Raw genomic sequence first — 8,378 nt, 5'->3', positions numbered from 1 at the left:
CCAGGGGTCTTTTGGCAGAGATGCTAGGAATCAGAAGAAAAACATATTGATGCTAGAAGGATGACATGACTCATGGATGCTAAAATCCAGCAGTGCAGAAAGCAGAAGAAAAAAAGAATGCTAAAAGAACATAGAAGACAGAAAATATTTCATCCTTTCAAAATCACAGTTTAGCATATTTGACCTTTCAGAGCTAAAGAATATATATGTTTTTATCACAAGGGTCTTTTGGAGACATCAGCAGGACACAGCGTCCTTGGTAGTACATCTACAATTTGTTCTGCTTTTACATTTTGCTCCTATTAATAATAAATTAACTGATTAATTTCTGTGTTACCTGGTTATAATGTAATGGCAGGGCTGGTCTTCTTGGTCTATTCTCAGTGGAAGAGGGAAAGAAGGAGGGAAGGAAGGGAGAAGGATGTTTCTGGAGTAACCACACATTTGGTGTTTGTTCCTTTTTTAGAACCTGCCCAGGCTGGTCAGGATAAGCCACTGTAACAAATTATTACCTGATGTGTCTTAAAAAGAAAAACTATTTGCTACCATACTGTAATGGATAGTATTGCAATGATTACTAAGGTACTTTTCTTCAACGTTGTGAATTTAACAAGCCACAAATGTTGGATCATTATGCTATTTTTCTGGAAGGTGTTCTTTTAGCCTTAGTGAAGAAATGCCATTCTTATACTAATCTTTTTATAGAAATAATGTCTCCCTGGAATTCAGAGAATACTGTAAGTGCCATTCTTCCTTGACTATCTGCAGGAGAGGAGTCAGAGCACCTTTGATTCCAGGTGTTATGATGAATAGCCTTTTATTACAGAGCCAAAGAGTGATGAAGCACTTTCCGGGGGAACCGTATATAAAGTCAGCTGCTTTTCTGAACATGATACCAGCTGACCAAGATACTGAATTTCAATTCACAGCCAGTAGTACCTCTGGTAACTGAAGCCATGTATAATACTTCTGCCATGTGAACTCTGTAGAAGGACTGATTTTCACCATTCTGGTCTCTCATCAGCTGGAGGGGTGTCTGGGGTGGCCATTGGCTATGAGAGATGGGTATCCATTTTGAATGCTGCTTGTTGTGGTTTTAAAGATAAAGAATACCTGGGAAAGAGAGAAATTGCATCCAGTTGATAAAATGCAAACAGTTGGCTCTTAGACTGAGTGTTGGTGTAAAAACACAGAGGCTTTTCCAACAGCATGTTTCATTTCCAACAGTTCTGAACATAAACAGGGAGAGAGGGGAGGATGTTTTCTAGAATCCCTTAACATAGTTCTGATGAGTTTATTACGAAATACTCTTCCTTGCCTTTCTGAATGAACAGGAGAAAGACTGGCAACTGTGAATAATCTGCAGGTCAGAAATAAATTCATTTGCCACTCTATTGTACAGCCTTAGCCAAAATACGCCAGTAGTTCAACACATCGAAATATTGGAGTAAGAAAAGGTGACTGGGTGGAGTTCATCCGTTTTTATGTCTGCCTTGAGTGACAGTAGTAACCATCTCTAACTCCATGGAAGGTAGACTTGATGAAATGGAGTGCAGAATTGGGCCCATCATAGGCACAGCCATCAATCTCGGTGCTGGTAAGGAAAACAAAGCATTGTTAGATGATGGCTATACGTTATCTTGGCGAATTTGACCTCAGAGTGGTAAGAGTTGAATCTAATTGCCTGGCAAGAGCCACATTAAATAAAGAAGGACAGAAACTGTACAGATTTGTAAATATTGTGTTCTCTGACATATGCATGACTTTATGCTTTTAATGCATTCTAGACTATGAAATAACCTAGAATTTCTGTTGTAAACTATTTTTTTATGCAGTAATGTTTTAAAAAAAAACACGATGGATTTCGCACTAAGCAACTTTATGGAGACTGTTAACTCAACTAAAACATACCATCTGTAATCTCATGGAAATATGCTGAAAAATAAACACAGGAACATCCATTAAAAATTTTGTTTAACTGAAAGGTACAAGTATGTGTTACAGTTCCGTGTAGCATCCTTCAAAATGAAAAGTCAATACTACTTGGCTCTGAACATCTGAAAATGAGACTCAAAATCTTACTACAAACAAATTGTACAGGGATCTTATTTGATACTTAGAAAGACTTGTTATTCATGAACCAGAAGAAAATGTACATTAACATAATGTTTTGGAGGTATTTAAATAAAAATCAAATCACAAAAAAAGGGAAAGGAAGTGCTTGTGTGTGTTCTTGTGCAAATCATCCAGTTTGCCCATACGTTTATGGAGAAAAGATAGGACTGTCACTTGGATAATCCTTGTAGAAGACACTTTTGATACTAAAAAGATTAGCTGCAAATTGTTTAGCTTAGGCTGCCAGCACAGTTCTGCTTCAGAAGACCATCTACCCCCTTTGCAGCAGCATCTGTTTGTACTCATGGTTTTCAGTTTACCAGAATGATTCAGGGAGTTTGGGAAAACTAATAAACAGATGGGGATAAACAGCCCATGAATGATACGTTTGACTTAGACCTCCTTTTGTGTGCGAAACTTAGTTAATCAAAGACAATAGGCATGGCAAGCAAAAAATATAGTACAGTAAATACAAAATCTGAAGATGATAAGGTCAAAATACAGTCAGGGATGAGTTACTTATTACAGCAATTAAGAGCTGAAAGTGCCAGCTGTGGGTTGAAATTAAGAAAGAAAAAAGGAAAGGGGGAAATATCAGGAGCGATTTTGTGATGGTGACATCCAGTCATTAAGAGATTGATCTGTTGCTCTGTGATGAAAGTCATGTATTGTCCTCTTCTAGGGAAGCCATGTGTTACAACAGGCTGGCCAGAACCAGCTCGCTGGTGTTAAGACTGAGATACGATCTCCTGTTCCTCTTCTTTCCTTTATTAACAACTACCTATTAGCTGGGCCCCCATCTCATATAGATTGTGTGCTGCTGCGTCTGGGCAGAGTCCTGCATAAATTTGCTGTCAGGCAGGCTGAGAAGTGACACTGTGGGGTGTGACAGTGAAGCTGCTGGCAGTGTTTGGGGGTTCAGGCCCTTGCAACCAAAAGGTGTTTGCTCCCCTTTGTATGGAAACACTGGGATCACAGATTTTAGGTATTTGGGAAGTTCTCAGGCTGAAATCCCCTCAATTTCTGTGCTTGTCCTTGCATTTGCCAGCTAGATGACAATATATGGTTTATTGTGCTGTACTGCTTTATTGCATACTGTACCTTAAAAGCTATTATGTTGGGGATTTGTTGCCACAGGCATTGAAGCCAACATAGATTGATTTTTTTTTCTTTGATGAAAAGAATTTACAGGTTTTTTTATATCCAATAATTTCTACTGGATATAAATATATCCAATATATCCAATAATCCAATGCAAAGACACAACATAATACATAGCTGTGAAAGATCAGAATACATAGCTATGAATGACCATTGTAAAAATTAGAAATTATTAGATAGTTGTAAGGCTTGGCAAACTACAGGGTTACCCCCAGCTCAGGATAACACTTAAATGTTTAATCCCTTTTCAGATAAGTGATAGTGAGAATGGGGCAAAGGCGGAAAGACTCAATTTTTTTTCTTTAAAGTTAGTAGTCACATAAAGTTACATCTCTGACCCCCATATTCCCACTTGAAAGTAAGCCCGTTCCATTACTTTGCAAAATAATTAATCAGGAACAAAGCACATTTGTTACTTCATGCCACTTAAAAGGCCTACCCATGAAACATCAAAGGGAAGAAAAAGTTAAAAATAATCAAAGAAACCTTAGAAAGTTTTTCTACAGAAAAGGTTAGCATTTATAAACTTAAAAATTCAGAACTCTCTACAGAATTTAGTTTCCATATATCATCGGTACTCTAAGGAGAGAGAAGAGGGGAGGGAAGAGAGATGGGTGTCTAAACCGCTGAATATTTCCTTGCCAAAAATAAATAAATAAAAAAGGTGTCTATTTATTTTAATATTTTTTCCTAGGCACTGAAGAGGACTTAAGATACAAACCCCTGATTTGCTGGGGTGTGCAACCCAACTTACTTTGGCTATTTCTTACTTAACTTCTTTTTTGTATATAGCTTAAACTCTCCACACTAGGTCATTCAAGTTTTGAGTCACTAGGAAAAAGAAGTTGCTGTTTAAAGTATGGCAGACAACCAAAAGTTCAGACAGCTGCAATGAAGGATTAGTTGTGGGTTTTTCTCACTGCCTTGCTACAAACTGCATCACAGCTCTATGTTCAAACATTATTAAATGGGAATGTTTTCTCTGGCACTGACTACTTCTCCCCACAGTTTAAGTATTGAATTTTTTTAACTGAAGTAGCTTTGGTTTACAGCTCACATTAGAACTTAAAAACATATTTCCATGGTAGCTGGCATATGCAGACAACTGTTTATTCTCAGTACCAGCCATAATAAACACTTGTACTTTTATAATCCAACAAATCTTTGTCTAATCACAACTCTGTTTCAGAACTGTAAAATTTGCATGCTATTTAAACCATTTTTCATGAAGACTCTCTAGAAATTGAAAGCTTTTCTAAATCTGCCTTCATTATCAATAGAGACCAATAATTCACTGTAAAAGATGTGCAGATACATGGTGGGTATTAACAGCGACAGTCCATTGAGAAAAAGCTTTGTAAAGCAGGACATGCTCTAGGATTTTCAGGGGAATAGCTCATCTTGAGGAGACCCACCTTTATTTCTACCTTAAACTTACTCTGGCAAGTATGAAGAAATGGCACCTCCTCGGTTGGACAGGCTTTCCAGGTGAATTGAGAACAGCATCTGACTAACTTTCGGGTTTATATTTCAGCATTCCAAAGCAGTAAAGCTCTGGAAAATAGAGCAATTTGAATGTGCTTTTGGCTCATGCCTTGTCAACAGAAGTAATGAAGGTCTGCTTGCAGAATCACCACGGTGAACGAAAGGGCCCAACAGGACATTTGAATTCCCATTGAATTTGCCAGAACTGATCATTCTAAAAGTATTTATTTTTCATAGCTGACTTTATTGGCTATCAGAATTGCTGAGACACAGAAGTATGGAGCCTGCGATGATGTTTTATGAGAACAGAATTAAACTTTGAGGAGAAAAATCACTACTACCCTTCTTCCTTTTTTAATGAATATTGCTATTTATGAGGATGAATTAGCAAGAAGCCAGTAATACATGAAGAATTACTATCAGTAAGAGCAGGCATTAATTTGAAAAAGGTGACATACTTAGCACAGTCTGTCAGATACAGTGATTTCCAACCTGTGAATCTCTTCCCTTGCCCAAGCTTTGGTTCTTATGTAAGAAAGATTGTCCCAACAGCCAGCTGTAGTGTTTTTCACGTAACCAAATATCCACTTCAGTGCACCAGTGTTTGTGACTCAGTTGTTTAATCTTCAGCTTTCAAGCAGTTCCCCCTCACGCAGGACCCCATCCAACAAGAGATGAAGCACACAACTCATGTTGCATGCAGATCCTTGTGCTAACCATCTGCCAGAAGATGGACTTCACCCACCGTTCACCTGTAAGTGGTGATGGAACGACATGCTCAGAATTATTGCAGACCTGCTTGTGGGCAGCAACGGAGGATCAGAGGCCAAAAGCAGCTGCCCAAATAGCCAGCTTTGTTACTAGAGACATGAGCAATTATTAAAAAGCATAATTGTACAGCTCTACAACAAGCAATACTACCGAGGTCAACATGAATTTCATCTCCAGGGTCAGCAGACACATAGTACCGATGCTGCGGTCAAGGCAGTCACATGAACACAGTGGCTTCAACAAAATGATGCTTCCCTGAGCATCAGCACCATATTGTAAGCCTTGTCAAAAAAAAAAAGAAATGGAGACAAAATCTAAATATCACTCCAGGTTAGGCAGAAGCTGCTAACATCTGAGGCAGACAACTCATAACTGCAAGAATTTGGGGAGGCAAGAACCATATTCCTGCAGCCTCCCAAGAAGAGCTGGCAGGATCAGAGAAGTGGAAGAAAAGACACTAATTTATTGCAGTCACATGTAAATGTTGGCATTTAACAATAGCAGCAGCAAAAGAAAAATCAGTTGAAAGAACCTGAGAATGCTGAAAAAAGCCACAATAAATACTGAACTGGAAGAGGAGCTATTTCTCATTAGAAAAGAACAAGGGTTTGAGAACTACTTGTACTTATTAAGATTGAACTGGCTTGGGACCATATGTAGTGGAAATTAAGAAAGCCAGAAAAAATCCACAGACACTTGAACAAAAGGAAAAAGGGATCACAGTGCCATTTCAGGAGGCTGCAAGAGTATCAGTTGCCTCCTCAAGTTAAATGGAATGGTAAAGGACATCAGACTTACTTAATGTAGGCTTAAGAAAAATAAATCATTGGCTAATGGACATCTTGGTAAATCATGAAATCCCCGAGAAGGCACAATGGTAGGGGATTTTAGCTGTAAGGTCGAGAGCTGATGAAATGACTGAACATGAAAATAGATCAGCTATGGAAGCCTTAAAGGCAGAATCGCAAGCTTACGAGAAAATTGATAATACCCAAGAGACTTGCAGTAGTTGAATAACTGTTTGAGGAAGAGGAAAAATTAGGGTTCACAAGTGCTAAATATATCCCCAGTGTAAGCCATTGAAGTAGAATCACAAAACAGGTTAACTCTGGTGCTCACTGTTTTACTGGTGGAATGAAAATATTCCAATATTTTACCACACACCTTGGTCTTTAAAAAAGATTATAGCAATCTCTGACAACTACTGCTGGAGACGGGAAGGGAGCTCTTTAACTAGAAAGAAATAAATCTGTGTGGCAAACCAAAAAGATCCTGGAACCGATTTTCTGTTGTCTCGTACCTACTGTAGTCTATGCTACTTGCTTCACCAATAGGCAAAATTTGGTTAGAAGCTTTATGCACATGTTATTTCCACACAAGATGCATAGTTATGGAAATCCTCAGGCTCAGAAACTTGAATTATAGGCACCTCTCTTGGAAGTCTTTAAGGTTTTGCATGGCAGTACCTACAGACAGCACACAAGAGCTAAGGCACCACAGAAACAAATAGCCGGACAATAGTTGGTGCTTGGCAGAGCTCCTAAGTCAGTTTGGTAAATGGTGACAAGAAAAAAGTAAACTAAAAGTGTTGTAAAACAAAGGCACGGTAGGTGGATACATCAACCTCCAAGCAGCTCCATGCCCTTTCTTTAACGGCGGGATTTCTGGATTCGCAAGCTAGAGGATCAAAGACGATGTTATTTGGGCATATGATCTTAACATCAATGGCTGAGTTCCTAAGAAGGAAATCTGGAGTTGTCCTATGCAGGTTAGAAAGCAGAAGGACAAAAGAGGCCTTCACAGCAGTAACCTCTCCCTTGAGCATACACACACCTCTGGCAAGAGACAACTAACTGGAGAAGCTACCCCAGCTGCGTATTATATTACATGTATTTCATGGGGAAGTAAGTGATGGTTTACAATCAACTGCTTGTAAGTTTTAAAAGCAAAGTTAAATTCTTACATAAAATTACAATACATGGAGTGCTAATACTGTGTGGAACAAAAAGCACAAAGAAATCTGATACACCCTCTATATGTCCAAGACATACAGCAAGCCAGATTCTGGTCTCGTTACCACAAGTGGAGCTGGGTAAAACTCCTAAAGTTAAAAGGCTCTTGATAGATTTGCATTCTGAGAATAAAATAGTCTGCCCATCGGCTTCAGCGGATTAGTTGTGATTTATATTAAAGAAGCTAAAAAACCCAATCTGATCTTCCAAACATCTTTCACACACAACTTTAACATTTAAAAACGTTTTATTGCTGTCACAGGCTGGAGGACACTTGAACCTGATCCTGTGGATTCCCTTTCTTATTCTCTGTAGACGCTCAATAGTGTAACGCCATACTTCTAATAGCATACACAAGCCATAGCAGCAACCAACTCGGCAAGGCAGTGTAGATCGTGTTTTGCCTATTCAAAAACCTAAAGCAGATTTTGGTTTTGCAATTCACTTCCATTCAGCTGAATTAGGGTTCAGTCCTAAAAGCACTGAATGCTCTTGTCTCCCCTTGATGTAAGCGGGATGAAACCACTTGCAGGACTTGATCCTTAAAAACAAAAGAGGAAAGCAAAGGATGAAATCCTTGATCCTCCTGTGAGGTCAATGGCATTTCTGCTCTTCAGTAGTCTTGTGCACTAATTCACTACTCCTCTCTAACGCAGTATTTTTTGGGCCTTCAAAGTACTTCTGTATTGGATTCTGCCATATAGTTAATAAAAATGTCAGGAATTCACATGCAAATATTTTTCATGATTCCACTTAAAATCGCCTCAGTGTCCACCAGCACTTGCTTTTGGATGAAAACTATGCAGATAGTCCTGCCAGACTGAAAAAAAAACC

Source organism: Haliaeetus leucocephalus, unplaced genomic scaffold (genome assembly GCF_000737465.1).
Source record: "Haliaeetus leucocephalus isolate CR32 unplaced genomic scaffold, Haliaeetus_leucocephalus-4.0 Scaffold83, whole genome shotgun sequence".
Classification (NCBI taxonomy): domain Eukaryota; kingdom Metazoa; phylum Chordata; class Aves; order Accipitriformes; family Accipitridae; genus Haliaeetus; species Haliaeetus leucocephalus.
Note: the sequence above shows the minus strand (reverse complement) of the source record.